The following is a 17931-nucleotide window of genomic DNA, read 5'->3' on the forward strand; positions in this document are numbered from 1 at the left end:
ATAGGATACATATATGCTAATAGATTCTGACAGCTAATAGGATGTGTGTTCTCCGCCTCATTGCCAGTTCTTGTTGGATTGGGGTCTTGAACCGAGTTCCCACAATCTATTATCTACCCGAATCTATATATATTTATGCTTAGTATACATTAAGTCATCATAAGGGTACCAAGTATGGATCAGGTTATAACACAGAGTCAAAGCATAGTTTTTCTAGTACAGAACTTACTTATCAAAGTCAGTGTTTTGACAGATAAAACTAGGGATTTCCCATAAAGGGCTTAATCCATTTTATTAAGCAGTACAGTATTAAAAAGACTTTAAGTCAGTTAACTCTATAATACCTTAGTTTATACACCATTGTTTATATATAAAACTAATATCCAATAGCTAGTTAAATGTGTGTTTCCCCCGACGTCCTGTTCTCGTTGGATTGTGGGCTTAGGGCAGATTCCCCCAATTAACTATCTACCCGATATCAGATTATATATAGCAGTATAAACAAAGCTATTATAAAAGTAATCACCGTAGTCATTATTTTAATATAAGAAATATAGGTTTTCTTAAAAGAACTCTCCATTGGATATAAAGGAACAATTACAAAGAACTCCATGAGTAACAAGTGAATACACCAAGGTTATATATGACAACGATCTAATAACCAATGGAATGTGTGCTATCCGTCCTACTTACTGTTCCCCGTTGGGTTATGAGTTAGGCCAGATGCGCACAATCGATTGTTTATTTACTCTGAGTATATAACTTGTACCCACTTGGTACGCATAGAAAGGCTTGTAATGTCATTTAACTTAACTTCCATTAAAGTAGGAAATATATGATTTTCTAGAGGAACAGGCGAACTTTTCAAAACAGAACTTACAGCTTACATCACTTTTACATATACATTTTCAACAACATTTTACAGCTTACTCACATCACTAAAATCTTATGAACTCACCAGCTTAATTGCTGATCAACTCTTTCAAATAACTTGTATTCTCAGGAGACTATTAGACAGGTGCTCGTGCTGGGGATTTAGAAGATGAAGCTTTTCAACTTCAAGTCTTATTTTGTTATTTGTGTATGAATTCTATGTTTTGCGAACACACTTTGTAAACACTTTCATTTCAAATGAAATGGTTGTTTGTTACTTACTTACCATATACATATCTCGTGATACTTGACATGACGTCCTCCACCCCCGAACATTTCCGCCGTTCCGGTTTTGGGGTGTGACAATGATGCAGCACGTTGTCTGAAGTCTCGAAGACTCTTTTTTTTTTTGAAAAAAAATCCTTAATGAATTTTCTATTAAAAATTTATTCCCAATAGGCTGTAGTAAAAAATACCATCGAGCTACCTTTCTCTATTCATTTCAGAGTTTAGAGATTGCATCTTGGTCATTTTTTATAGAAGAGGTACTATGTTTCTTTTAACTAGTATTGGAAACCGATGATGTCTTAGGTATATACAAACCTAAACATAGGGTTCCGTTTCTAAGCCTTAAGGATTTGACGGTTTACTCAACAATAGTTTGTGATTAACACTTGATCTTTCGAGATTGTACTATCTCAGAGCTATAGTTTCTCAAAATTTGTTTTTATGATCATTCTGATTATCACCCTCAGATTGTGAAAAACTCATTTCCCTCCTCTTATCCTATACGTTTTTCACTTTGCACACACAATAAAGCATATCGCGAGACATCTTTATTAAAAAACAACTAGAATGTAGGTGTGCAAAATATATGTGTCTATGATCTTTTCGTCATTATCATCATGATGAAGAGTGAGACCCAAACATCATTACCATTAAAGAATTTGCAAGTGAACAACTTGTTGTTCTAGATTTTTAATAATGAATTCACATAACTTGTATTTAATGTTCAAAATATAATAATTTTGCTTTTGAGATATCTTAATGAAATTGATTGAATCTAAATCATTTCTTCCCTATAGATCTAGCTTTCATATTTCAAATGATGAGATTTCAGTCTGAACATTTTTTTTTATCTCGGTGTTACTATTCCCTAGCTAAAGCTTTTTTCTTACTTGAATTTTGCTACACTAGTCAATTAAGGTTTTCTTTTCGTATTTTTGCACTTATTTTAAGTTACATCTACGATCAGAAACAAGCTTACCCATTTAACCTGAGAAAAGATGCAATTCATAACTTCTTAATTAGTTAACGATCGTAATTCAACGGGAAACCACACAATCACTTAGTCTCTCTTGACTATGAAGGATGATAATCTTTTCTCGTGATCATACTGCTTTCATATCAATATGTTTGATATCACTAATTCCTCATAATTATATATTCTTAATCTTTTTATTAGTACACTCTTGCACTAAAATCCTTGTGATTTTGCAAATTGTGGATTTGATTCCAATATCTAATATTGGTTAAGAAATCAATCTAGGTTGTAATTCAAATGGATTGTATTTTGGCTTATGCAAATCTAAAGGGTAGATTAGTGATTCCGAAATTGTTGCACAACAAAGAGACATGATTCTTGTAATGAAGATTCAAAATCATGGTGCATATTTTGTAGTTTAATAACATCATTCTTGAAAATTCATATGGTGATGAGCTGGCATGTTTTAATTAAACCATCATTTTTGGTACGATGGACGTGGGAATTTTTGGCTGACTTGAGAGGTGATATGCGTTTAATGCATGAACGACGGTTTTGTATCTCCATTTATGGATCGAAATAAGCCACTTGGGTATCCAATACTATATAAAGCTCAAGAGTTCCACATTTTACTCTTTATGCTCGCATAATTTTCTACAACATTCTCAAAATTCTCTAATGTTCATCGATTTTCTTCAAGCTTTCATCTACTTCAAATGGAATCTTCAGAGCAAATACATTTCATGGATCAATTTGCATATACTGCTATGTTAAAAAATCATGGTGAATAAAAAGTTAACGACTGATTTGCATGCTTCGAAATATAACCCTACGATTCGACCCTTGATTGAATGTCTGAATTATTCACCATTAATGAGGGTTTTGATGATGTTTGTGTTGGATTAGTGTCTAAGTCCATAACTATTTTGGTATCTACTTGACCCGATGGTGCATGGTCCATTTGGGTTGCCTTCACCAAAGCAACTTGATAGGATGAATTATGGAGAGAAAGGATTAAATATGATTTATTAATATATTATCAGAATAATATATTAAAGGAGAAATCATATTGTTTAATTAATATTAGTCAAGAATTAATTGGTAATTAAGTTTGTGACTAAAAGACATTAATTGAACTTAAGGGACTTGAACTGTCAATTGTATGATAGTTGAATATTGAGCTAATGGACTCCATATTAAAGGGGTGGACGAATTCTATGGGGAAACCCATTAGAAATCGTCCTAGGCCTTTAAGGAAAGGAGTCCATGGGTTTCTTAGGGATTAAGCATCCAAATTAGGTTGTCCTTGTTAGATAACCCTAATAGCCTCACTATTTAAAGAACCCTTATGCCCCAAAAACGTGGTGAACTTGTTAATTAGGGTTTCCACACATTTTGGGCAGCCTCCTTCTCTTCTCTTATTCATCCTCTTACTCTTGGTGTTTATGAACCATTAGAGGAGTGACATTTGTGACTCTAAGCTTTCTAAAGTCATTACAAGGAGAATTGAGATTGTTATTGCTACATAACAATCAAGGTATGATCTAAACCCTAATTTATATGTTATATTTATTATCATATACTAGATCTAGGGTTTATAGTCTTGGATAACTTGCATGTACAATAGAGAAACCTAGATCCAAGCATTAGGGATTGTATGAGCACATAGGATGTTAAATTCTAAAACCCATCAGTGGTATCAGAGCCTTGATTGGTTTCTATTGTATTGATGCTTTGTATGTTTGTTTAAGTTGCAAAATTGAGTTTTGAGCTCCCTGCCTGATGAACTTGGCGAGTACCACAGTGTACTCGGCGAGTAGGCCTCAACTCGGCGAGTCCAGTGTGGTACTCGGCGAGTTCGAGCGTCAGATGGAGCTATTTTTGGGATTTCTTGCTGTTTTACTCATGGATACTTGCCTTATCTGCTTCAGATCATTAAAATCCGATTTTATACATATTTATGAGTATATCCTTGATTAAACAAAAGATAATTACCAATTGATTAGATAATAACTTCCTTATATGATAAAGTTTGATTATTTGTATTAATTGGGTAACTTATTTTGCAAGAAATTGAAATTAGGTCAAATATAGATAATGATGAAATTAATTGTTTAATTTATATTATTTGTTATTTGATCCTTGTGTTATGAGAAGTTTCAATTTTCCCCTTTAGGTTTTATAGTTTAAATTTGAACTCAAAAAGTTTTATTTTGAAATTTAAATAGTTGAAACCCTATTGTTTTGAAATGTTTCAAAACTTCCCCTCAAGTTTTGGAATTTAAATTTTTATTTAAAGATTAATTTTGATGTATATTTAAATTCTAAACCCTAATGTTTTGAAATGTTTCAAAACTTGCCCTCGAGTTTTGGAATTTAAAAGTTGATTAAAAGTTTAATTAAGGAATGTTAAATTCTAAAACCCTAATATTATTTTTAAAAGTTCAAATCACACCCTTATGGTTTTGTTAATTAATTAAGGTGTATAATTAAAAGAGATTTAATAAATCCATATAGTTTTTGGTTCACAATTTAATTGAATTAAAAGTATAATTGTTAAATTTGACCACCTAGTATTTTAAAAGTGTAAAATACACCATATACTATATATATAACATTAAAAGTCTAACATTATATATATTTATGAGTAAATGTCAGTCTTACCGTTAGTAAGCCTCATTCACGAAGCTAGTCTATAAGGGGTGTTTAAGGAAATTGCCTATAAAATGGCGATTGAATGGGTATCCACTCTTACCCACCGCACTTTTGACTAGTGGAGGGTCGTTAGCCGAACGGGTAGGATAGGACAAAACTTTCCATTATAAGTATAATGAAGTACATAAGTAACTAAATGTTTTACAAAATTCCCAATCTTAGTTACTTTAGGCAAAGTGAATTGATGCAATTCCATGAAATTACACTTTGTGCCCTTGCGAAGAAGTTAGTGGAGCTTGTGTGGTTTACCGGCACACTAAATGGTTCTAAGGAAAGGTAGCAAAGGGTGAATCAATGTTTGTCATAGTTCGGTGGAGCGTGTGTGGTTAACCGGCACATCTAATAGGTGACTGTAACATGTGGGGGCACCATGTAAGTTTGCATGGTTATTCACACCCGCTTTGTGATCCTCGGCATCCCAGTCGCAAACTAGAGGGGCATATCGAGATTTAAACATGCCATTGAAAGGTTCAATGAATCTCAAAGTATCTAGGAGTTTTTCAAAGCATTTAAAACTTAATCGGTTTTTCGTTTTTAATGGTGAAAATTAGTGAATCGTCATTCACTTACCTTCAGATATTCAGCAACTAGATTACGGCATCCCTTTTCTAGGTTGTAGCATATTGTGTTGGGTCCTAGCCTTAATATCTCATTTGGGTGATTTATTAAGGACTCAATCAATCAACTAACTTGAATTTATTTTTCTCCCGTTTTGTAGATGTCAAAGTGCGACAACTATGGTCTTCCCAAATCCCGTGGAACAAGCATTCCACATGAAGATGATATTCCACGATTCGATCGAGGAACAAGATATCATGCTTCACTTCTTCCACCTCCTCCAATTATTCTTCTTAACCCACAAGATCAAAGAATTGAAAGGTTCAATGTCACTAAAGCCCTATTGGAAATGAAACATGAAGATGGTAAACCCGTGCGTGCCCACGTTCTAGGAATGAAATCACACATCGATAGGTTGATAATGTTGGGTGCGTCATTCACTGATAAGTTGGCTGTGAACTGGGTTCTGCAGTCACTTCCTGAATCATATAATGAGTTCAAAAGAAAGTATTATATGATGGATCATGACGAAAACCTCATTGACCTAACTTACATGCTCATTGCTGCTGAATCAGAAATGATTTGGCAAAGCGATGGAGCATATTTGTTGGGAAAGTCAACCAACCATGCTTCTGAGGACGTTCTAGGAGAACCGACCTGCATTTTCTGCCAAGAGAAAGGGCGTTGGACACAAGTCTGCCCTAACATTCTGAAGAGCCCAGAAGATGGGAGAGTCAAAGAGTATGGTTGTGCTTCAGGTAAAATCCACTATCTAACTCCATTAAGTTCCTATTCATTGATTCTTAATACATAATGTGATAAGATTGCATTTAAATGTTTTGCATGATCAGTGAAAAGAGAGGAAGCTTGATGGAAGAGCAAGATGAGTCTAGTCACGAAGAAATGGATCTCGATCGCATGGATTTAAAGATTAGACTTTGAGCTTAGAAAGTTATGATAGAATTGTTAGAATTTTTTTTACTGCATAGTTTTTCAGTTGATTTTGCATTGTAAGGACAAATGTTTTCCGCTGCTTTTATGAATAAAATAAATTTTGTTTTGACTCATTTATTTATTTATTTATTTCCTTGCAATGAAATCATTATGAAAAATTGATATTCGTATATTTCTACAAGGAATGGATGTGATTCTTAATTATGTTAATAGTGGAAATGTCGAGAATTTACCAATTAAGGAGAGTTTCTCATCACCCAAGGTTCAATTGGACAGAAACTTGGAATCATGCAACTTGGTTTGCACGATGAATGAGGAATTTCATATTTGGAAATTGGTCTAATTCGTTGACAAAGTGTCAAGTGAAGGACTAGGAGATCGAGTACATAAAGTTGTGTGTTGATCAAGTCCACCACAAGAGTGACAAAGATATTCGTCATGATTTACTAAAAGTTTAGTAAATGTGATTATACTTACAAGGTTAAGTGTAATTCTGAATTGATTAACAAAGTTTAAATCAATAGCAGAACAAATAAGAAGAATCAAGTAGGCAGAAAGATAAAAGTCTCTCTATTCTAAGAAGAAGGGAGAGTACTTTTATGTTTAATGATATGTCTTAATGATTAAGAACCATATCTCGATTGATCCTCTAAGTGAGTCTTAGTACAATTTTATGTCTAAGAAGAGGAATCAAGAATTGAAGAAATGGTTAAATAAGAAAGTCAATCACACTTCATTCCAAAAACAAATCTTAAAGTTAAGATTATGACCTTGAGTGACAAGTCTAAATAAGGTTTATAACATTCATCAAATGTAGAATTTAGAAAAAGGTTTTCTTATTCTCGCACATTTGAAATTGGTAAGTTGTGATGTCTTGGATAAGACAAAGACCAACTAGGACCAATTTTGTGAAATGTTTTGTCTTGATAAAAGCTACACTAACTCTTGAATATTTGGTTGTCGAGAAATGTTTATTGATAAGAGAATCTTATATGTCAAGGAGTCAGTGGGAGTCTTAATGGTCTTGAAAAGTTTAAGAACTAATCAAGAATAAACCTTATCGATCATCACTAGCACACGAGTTAAGGTTTACAACCAATCGTGTAGACACTATCTTGTTTCTGTGTCGTTCCAATCGAATTAATTATGCATATTAGTTCTATGAGTTCTCATTTAAACGCATAAATGACAAGCACCATGATCAATGAAAAGTACATTGATAGGAAAGGCTGAGTTGCTTAACTACTTGGAAGACATGGTGGGCAGCCGTGTTCCCACAAGGCAAGAAATCAAGATTAAGAGTTCGGTCCATATGAGTTTGAATTTATCATAAACTTTGGTTTTAACAAATTCACATGGATAGGAACACATACACCATTAAAATCTAAGTGTAATAAGATTCCCTCCTTCATGAAAATGACTGTGAGGAAATGTTTTCACTAAGAGAGATTTTAAGAAGATAGTGATTGTGAAAATTAGAATCTCGAATTCGATTATGGTTACGGTATCCCTTTCCATGATTCAAATTGTGAGATTTGGCAGTTAGTCTGAATTGTTTAGACACACATATGAGCTATCTAAGACAAAGGTGTATAAGTTCAAGAAGCCTTGATAAAAGATTATCAAAGCATTAGGTATCAGAAACACGAACTTAAGAAATTCAATAAGTATTGTTTTTCTAAAAGTTAAGCTGGTTTCTGAATACATGTCAAAGCTAGTGGGAGCATAAGTGTTATGTTTATAATAATAATCATCGTGATAGTGGGAGCATAATTGTTATGATTATATGATTGTTAAGGCAAGTATTGCAAGTTAGCAATATTAATTATAGAAAAACAGGAGGCATACTTTGCAAAGTTGTAAGGGTTGAATAGTTGTTTTGCTATAATTAAGGGAGAGAATATTATTCTTCATTTGGAATCTAAAGGCTTAGGTTGTGGAATGTTAATAAACTAGTCAATGATATATAGTGCATTCTTAAATTTCGATTATGATTACGGCATTCCTCTTCATAGATCGAATTGTGAGAACGTAGCACATAAAATATTATGGCAGAAGATTGATAAAGTATCAAATCTTCATGTAAGACATTATGCATCGTGTCCCATACGCTTCGGGTAATAGGATCGATTGCAAATGCTATAATGTTTGACCGTTCTAAAATTTTCCAAATGTCTAGCGCATTTAGAGGGAAAAGGACAAGAATCGGTTTTGACTAAGATAATTAAACAACTATCAAAGGACATTCCAAAGTTCACCGAGGATTGGTCGCTTGTGAGTAGTTGGAAGTATAGTATTGGATGGACCATGTCGACATTATTATGAATAGAAAAGATTCTTTTTAAAAATGAGTTGTCATATGGAAAATATGGAAATGTTTCCATATTGGGAGTTGGATATTGAGAATCAATATCTAGATTAGAAATTTTATGTAAAAGGATGTTCAAAGGAATGCACTTTGAGTGAGAGGCATCACATCTATGGAATTGTATTGTAACAATCTCCGATAGAGGACTTTGTAATTTCATTGGCAATAGTCATTGTGACTTTAGTGCATTGATATTACGAAAGGATCATTGCATAAAATGTTAGAATCTAACATATTCCATAAGTGGCAAGAATTTGATATTCTTTCACTTGTGAAAAGGATTAGGAGTTGTGAAATGAGTATGATTCGAATTGTGTTCATTTGATCTATTTCACAAAGTAAGAATCGTAGGTAAAACATTGTGTGCATGCTAAGAGCATGGGACAAGTGTAGTAATAATTCAAGTAAGAAGTTGATTACCCGAAACAACAAATAACGAGTAATCAATATGGTGATAAATAAAATGTGTTTTATTTATACTCAAGGTTTGAGGCCATATGGGATTAGTATTATTCTTGTGTTTCACTTTGCATGTTTTGACTTCCTGAATAATTTAATTGGTTTAGAACAATCAAATTATTCGAACGGGCCACAGTCGTTCATATGTTGGAAGTAGATATGAATGAAGACTGTCGTGAATTGGTGTGTGGATTATCCAAAAAGCATTGGACATAAGCAAATGTTTGCTGCAACGTTCATGAGTGTTTATGAATATGATTTGAGCATTGGATTAAACCCACGCTCACTTGGATCACTTCATGGATTTGATCACGAGTGATTGGTGAGACGATAATATCTTATATTCTTAAAACCGAGATGCGTATTGTATCTTGCGAGTCGGTTGCACATTGATAATATGTAAACGCACCAGTAACTTGGTGTTATAAAACATATTGTTGTGTGTAATTCGGTAAGTGAGTGCAAGCGATCACTGAGTCAAAGTTCATCCGTTCTTTTTGTCCAACGTAGGGTGAAAGCAATATTTGTGGGCCCCTCAGTGATTTAGTGATGGCACCTAAGTGCTTGGCCAAGCCGAGACTAAATTGATGTGTTCAATTGTAGTCTGTTGTCAGTCATCATAAATTGGAATTCGGGAAACAACACATAGACAGAGAGAATGATTTAGATCCATGTCTCAGTCTATACGATCTCTGGAATGGAGGAATATATGATCCCTTATGTAAAGGACACACGTATCTGATAAGATCAGAGTTGACAGCGGCTTTAGAAAGCTATGATTGCAGATCATGATCTGAGGTCATACGCAGAATAGTTATTAGACTTATCCAAGTGGGAGACTGTTGGATTAGTGTCTAAGTCCATAACTATTTTGGTATGTACTTGACCCGATGGTGCACGGTCCTTTTGGGTTGCCTTCACCAAAGCAACCTGATAGGATGAATTATGGAGAGAAAGGATTAAATATCATTTATTAATATATTATGAGAATAATATATTAAAGGAGAAATCATATTGTTTAATTAATATTAGTCAAGAATTAATTTGTAATTAAGTTTGTGACTAAAAGACATTAATTGAACTTAACGGACTTGAACTGTCAATTGTATGATAGTTGAATATTGAGCTAATGGACTCCATATTAAAGGGGTGGACGAATTCTATGGGGAAACCCATTAGAAATCGTCCTAGGCCTTTAAGGAAAGGAGTCCATGGGTTGCTTAGGGCTTAAGCATCCAAATTAGGGTTTCCTTGTTAGATAACCCTAATAGCCTCACTATTTAAAGAACCCTTATGCCCCAAAAACGTGGTGAACTTGTTAATTAGGGTTTCCACACGTTTTGGGCAGCCTCCTTCTCTTCTTTTATTCATCCTCTTGCTCTTGGTGTTTGTGAACCATTAGAGCAGTGACATTTGTGACTCTAAGCTTTCTAAAGTCATTACAAGGAGAATTGAGATTGTTATTGCTACATAACAATCAAGGTATGATCTAAACCCTAATTTATATGTTATATTGATTATCATATATTAGATCTAGGGTTTAGAGTCTTAGATAACTTGCATATACAATAGAGAAACCTAGATCCAAGCATTAGGGTTTGTATGAGCACATAGGATGTTAAATTCTACAACCCATCAGTTTGAGAATGTTCCCCTTTCTCATTTATCCACGGCGTATTAAACTGCTATTTACAACAACGCTCTAGAGGTGATGAATTTTGAGGTGCATGCTCCTCGAACTTCAATATCAAAAGCAAATTTCTGCAAAGTGATAGGTCTTTCTTCTTCAAACGATGCAATTCATCTAGAATAAATTGCCATTTCTACTATTATTTCTTCTTTTCATCAAATAGGGTATAATTCTAATCTTTCTCTATTACCAAAGTTTAAGAAATCCTCTTTTCCTTCGATTTCGAATGATTTATTCACAAATTTATTTAAGTGTTTACTGTAGAGAGTCACTGGTTCTGAATCGATATCTCAAGAACAAACCACTTCACCATTTCAAAGTCCAATCTTTACATATTCTACGACAAATCCTTCTGTATCTCAAACTCCGACAGCCACTGAATCTACACCAAAAGTTCCTACTTTTGAATTCAAAAAGGAGGACAATAACACTCCATGCATTCTTAAGAATACAACTCATGTGAAATCAAATGCAAAATTGGTGTGAACACATCAGAGCATGTATATATTTTTATTCCTCCAACATCTCTACGTTGTTATGAGGATTTTCTTATTGGTGATGAACCTAACGCGATTGATGATTTCTCAATTCCTACTTTTAATTTCCATATTGATAGTGATGATGATGTTGATTTAACTGCTCCGATGACTTGTGGTGAATATCGGAATTAAACAAAAAAATTGGATAAGATTGTTCTACATACTAATTCTTTCTCAACAACCAACTTCCAATATATGGTTACATCTCATCAAGAAACTATAGAGATGTTAACTAAATACAGTGCAAACACTTTGAAGCTCACAAGAAGTTAGTTCAAAATTCATTTAAGAAGATTGCAGAGGCAAGTGAGAAGGTTGATAAGGTTGTTTGGGAAGTAAAGGAAATGCATTCTAACATGAGCAAGTTCATGTCTGATTTTTAAACTTCTTCTGACAAGAATGTGTCTGAAGTCAACAAGATGATTGAAGGATTTCATCAATCTCTTCAAACTGAGAAGGAAGCTCTTTCAAGTTTACAATTCGGTCTTAAAAGGACAATGCAGACCATCAACTTCTATTTCAAATTCCATTTTGAGGTTGCAAAATGCTCTTGCACATGAGAACAAAGTTATAGATGCACTTGTTGATTCTACTCAAAAGGTGAAAGTTCTCAAAGAAAAGTTGAAGAATGTGACTATTAAGCTTGGGAAGATGAATGAAGAACGTATTTTGGTGAAGGGATATAATTTTGAGCTCAATCAGTGTCTTTTTCGGATTGCTAAAAACAAAAATGCCCTGTATACCGATTATATTTTGGATCTTATTCATGCGAAGTCGAACCACATATTCTCAAAATTTAATGATATTTTGAATGTTATGAGTAGCATGGCTACTATGCAACAAGGGGGAGATAAAGAAGTGAATGAAGAAGAAGTTCTAAAGGTCAATCTGAATAATCCTTATCAAACTGTTAAATCGAGTAAGATGGAAAATGTTGAAAAAATTGTTCTCGAAAAGGAAACCATGGAAGATAGGTTTAAAAACCTTTAAGAAATGAAGACTGGATGGAAGGATAATCTACCTTTTGAATTAGGAAAAGGAAAAGTCAATATTGTTTCAGAAGAAGATGTTGATCTTAATCCAAACTTGTTTGACAAAGAATTAAAGGAACAAGATAAGCATGACGAGGAGCTTGATGCTTTTAATGCTTTCAAAGAAAAGTTTGATGCTGAACATGTTAAAAAGAAATTTTTTGAAGAAATTCTTGCTTCTAAGACTGTGACATCCCCATTTTCACAGCCAGAAACGACCAATTTGTTTATGCTTTGTTTTAAAATCAGAGTAATCTTTTAAAGAAAACAGTTGCGGAATTTTTTCACAAACAAAATATGATAAAACTTTATCAAAAAATTTCTTAAAGAGAATGTACTTTTCATTAAATAATAAAACCCCGGGATGTCATGTTACGATACAGACCAAAAAACATAAACGAGACAATTTAACCTTACAACAATTATTTACAACTACTGGTCTATAATCCAAAATCTCTCGTCAAGTCAACCAACTTATACTCTTGTGCCATTACCTGTAATGCAAAGAAAGCTAAGTGGGTCAGGCTTGGGAGCCTGGTGAGCATATAGGGTTTTCGACCCTCAAGAATATAATTATTACATTTAATCATCAATCAATCAATCAATAAATCCAAATTACCCATCCCCATTATCTCCTTTATTTCTTAAGGATTTACCCTTAGAATAACCTATCCTTTATTCATTTATTCCTAAGGATTGACCTAAGGAATTGACACAAAGTCCACCACTGCCAAGGTCCTTAAATCTGAACCGGTAAACACTTAGTTCAACATACTTAACGAACACCTAGTTCTAACACTCCTAGTGAGCACTTAATTCAAAACATCTGGTGAATACTTAGTTCTAAAACACTTAGTGAACACACTCAGTTCAACAACACCAAGTGAACACATCTAGTTCAAAAATACCTAACGAACACATAGAGTTCAAATACACCAAGTGCACATATAGAGTTCAAAAATACCTAATGAACACAGAGTCCAAATTTTCTCTATGGATACGATCTCCTAATGAGCACGGAGTCCAAAAGCACCTAGTGAACCCAATCACCTAATGAACACAGAGTACAAAAACACCTGGTGAACCCGATAACCTAATGAACACAGAGTACAAAAACAACTGGTGAATCCAATCACCTAATGAAAATGGAGTACAAAAACACCTGGTGAACACAATCACCTAATGAACAAGGAGTACAAAAACACCTAAAGGCTACGAGCCTATTAACGTTCCAATGGACTATTTAGTATAGTATGTAGTCGTTGTCTTGGATGACTAGATCATCTTAAACATCGGGACCTACAATCATTACTTTTATAATTTCACTGTAACAACCCGTTATCCCGGGCATTATAAACCGAGTCTTGTAACCCCCTTTTTGAATGTAATGAGAATATCATCGATAAATGAATTGTTCAAAAGCTCTGATTTGGAGTACGCTATGTAGTAGATATCGTCTTAAAGGTTCCAAATAAATAAAGAACGTCCAAATCTGACTTCGCATGAGGAAGTTATGATTTTTCAAAGAAATTCCTTAAAAACGATTAGTTAAAAAAAAAAAATAAAAAAATAAATAAATAAATAATAAAAATAATTTTGGAATTTGCCAACGGAGTCTAAACGAAAGTTGTAGATCGTAGTCTCACCTACGCGTGGATATAAAGACCATCGAAAACGGAGTTCGTATGAAGAAGATATGGATTTTTGAAGTTTATTAAATAAATTAATTAATTATTTAATTCAAAATTCGGATATTATCCGAAGAGGAGTCAGCGTCCTTCTCCGAAGTACGCGCTGCGTACTCCTGTACGCCCCGCGTAACCGAGAGGATTGGCCTCGGATCGTCCACGTCGCCATATCCGAGGAAGCCGACCCGTCCGACCCGTCCGACCCGACCGATCCGACGTCCCATCCGACCCGGCGTCCCATCCGACCCGATAACCCAAGAACCCGTCCCATCCGAACCGAGGCAGTCGAGGCTTCGGTCATGCATGACGTACGCGTACGCAGCGCGTACGAGCGTACGCCCCGCGTACCGAGGCAGACTTGCCTTCCTATAAATAGAATGCGAGGGTTTCCAAAGAAAGGGTTCATTTCTCTTCTCTCTCTCTCAGCATTTCCTCGTTTTCCGTGTCCGTTCAAACCCGAAGCTCTGGTCTTTTTGGCTCAAGTCCCGAAGACCGATTCTACTCCCGAGATTCCCGAGAATCCCAAGAAAAATCAGTTTCCCGAGACGAAACTCTGCTCGGTTTCCACCTCACAATCTTCAAACTATCAAGTGAGTTCATATCCCCTTTGAACACTCTTTAAATACATTTTAAATGTTTTATACTCTTTTTGGGGGAGGAATACAAGTTAACACATGACTAAATTCGTGTGAAACCTTAACCTTTTGATATACTTTTCATACTGTTGTTTTAACTATCTTGTGAAGTTATTATGATACAAAACCCCTCACAACACAGCTTTACCCTCTTTGGGATATAATATGTTTATAAATAGAAATATGTTTTATTTATACGTTTACATACAAACACATCATATCAAGGGTAACATTCTTTACTAAGTCATTTCATGCATTCAAAGAACTTATGATTATGCTTTGTCAAACATTGTGAAAGAGGTTAAACTTTGCATACAAACTACTACCTTATTACGGACTTAGTTGAGAATCCATGAGTCGTGTATATCTTCAAACGTTACTTTCTTTATTAGAAAATAATGCAACAAGTCCTGTCTATAACCAGAGTCTCCCGTTCGGAGAACGTGTCAAATGTGTATAGATCTATACGGGAAGTCATGATCCCGCGCCCTGACTGTTAGCTACAGTCCGTCTTTTGGGGTGACAGTTGTCATAACGCTACGACGCCTGAAGAACGTCGCTACAGGCATATTATGTTTAGTATGGTTATAAAACTCATCGGATATACAATTATTATGGTATTATGCTTTTATGAACGAGTAGTCATTAAAACTATTCTTCATCTAATAAGTGCGATCTTCGTATAGCTTTACTATGTAAAACTATGCCACACCTTTCGAGCACATCGATTGCTTGCGATTTTCGGTCTTAGAGACTGCCAGTTATGTCAGGGAAATAAGGGTTTTCCTGTATACAAATCAAACAACTAATAGGAAAATAAGGGATTTTCTCGGTACAATTAGTTGCAATTTACATCACGAACATTCATATGCATTGCATACTTTTATAAGAAAATAAGGGTTTTTCTGGAAAACATGCAAACACTTTCGAATGGCATACATCTTCTCAAAACACTACTTATGAACTCACCAACTTAAATGTTGACACTTTTTCTTTGAAATAACTTGTATTCACAGGAAACCGCTAGCCAGGTAGCAACTACTTCTGAAGACTAACGCATTGGCGTTAGTAACATATTTTGGATCACCATTTTATATTTGATTTCTTTTGCAAACATGTAACACTTACAATCATGTAAACTTTTCAAACATATTTATATTATGGTGGTGTGTACTTTCCTTTCTATGAACTGTTATGATACTGAATATGATGTCCTCCGCCCCCGAACGATTCCGCCGTTCAGGTTTGGGGGTGTGACAGATTGGTATCAGAGCTTCGTTTATAGTGAATTAAGTATATCAAAACCATTTTTTTTATATACAACTATAAACTCAACTGGGCAAAAACACTCTGAGAAGAGTCATGCTTTTGAAATTTAATCTATTTAGTTTTTGTAAGTAAGCATGCATTCATTTAGTAATAAATAACAGTTCCACATCGTACCATATTAGAAGTATTATTAATAAGTTGTGCAGTACAGGTACGCCTTGGGACATGTAATCGGAACTGGGAAGGATATAGCCTGATCAACTATATTTGTCCGAGAGCCGACTAACGTGTGCCGAGGGGTGTCTGCAGTGGACAACAAATTTTAAAAACTTACCAAACCGTTATTAGAATCAAACACAATAATTTAAATGCTATAGGAGTAGTTGCTATTTAAACTAACTTACATGTTTTGCATGTTCCGACTTTATTCAATTCTTATGACCCTATTTCTCGTACAGTCAAATGGCTGGATTTCACCACCCCAATGACCCCTACTTTCCCAACCAAGGCAACGGAGGATGGATCGAAGATGATCCAGAAGAGGATGAGGAACCCATAGAATTGGGTGATGACTCCGGTACTGACTCAGAACCTGAAGTGATCGATCCACCACCCATTCAACCTCCTGTCCATGTGAGGAACTTCCAAGGACCCACTCCCGTCTGGGGAAGTCACCTACATCATTGGAGCCACCAACAAGGCATACGCCCTCCCTACGGCATGTGTCGGGACTTCTACGATGTCCGTGGTGGCAGTTCGGCTGATCGAGCACTCCCGGTAATGGTTGGTAAGTTAGCCAATCAGTCCTATCAGTCCGGAGTACAAGCAAGCCGACTCCGGGATATCAACGTGGAAGTGCAGGTTCACACTTCCGATATCCGTAGACTGGACAAGATACAAGATAATGTCCAACTCCAGTCTGAGGCATTTCAGGCACAGATGATTGCAGCCCTAGCCGAGTTAAGGGAGCAACAAGCCGCTTTTGATCGACGCCTAATGGAATCGAAGCAATCAGATGCGGAGTCAAGCTCCAAGCGCAACCTACGTCGCAAGTAGTGCCTGCCAGGATTTCAAATTTTGTTATAAATTAGGACTTCGGATAAGAATTTCCTTTTCGTTAAAACTTTCTGTAATCGGAGACCTTTAGAAAGGTCAAAAAGTTTTGTCTAAACTCGGATGTAACACGACTGTATGTTTTATATATATGGGGCATACCCCCCTTCTCTGATTTTAAATATGTGTATTCCGTTCAACTCATAAGTGCATCCATTCAAACGTTATTAATAAATCAAGCTCAAAACCCGTTGTTGATCAAACCAAATTCTTAATCTATTTAAGGCAGTTAACTCAATATCATTCAACTTTGAACTGCCAAAACTTATAATTTTCTTCCATATTTTTCTTTTGGCAGCAAGATGCCTCCCCGTCCAAACTTAAGGCCCAGGCCGGGCACGGCACCACCACCACCTCCACCACCAGCTTATGATCCGGCCATGGTTCAGGCTGCTATCACAGCAGCGGTAACCGCAGCCCTCTCGCAAATAAACTCCCAAGGGAATGGAGGGGCGGGAAGCAGCACGAATCATCCAAATCATGGCACTGGTCATGGCCAAGGAAGAGAATGTACCTACAAGGAGTTCTCTAACGCTAAACCAAAAACTTTTAATGGAACAGGAGGAGTCATTGCACTAATGCAATGGTTCGAAAAGACCGAAACGGTCTTCGAGATCTGCTCGTGCCAAGAAACGAGCAAGGTTAAGTTCGCTGCTTGCACCTTCATAGATCGAGCCCTCACTTGGTGGAAAAGCCATGTGAACTCAGTGACGCTCACTGTCGCTAACGCCATGAGTTGGGAAGAACTGAAGGTACTACTACTGGAAGAATACTG

This window comes from Lactuca sativa, chromosome 1, assembly GCF_002870075.4.
Source record: "Lactuca sativa cultivar Salinas chromosome 1, Lsat_Salinas_v11, whole genome shotgun sequence".
In the NCBI taxonomy this organism is placed as follows: Eukaryota; Viridiplantae; Streptophyta; class Magnoliopsida; order Asterales; family Asteraceae; genus Lactuca; species Lactuca sativa.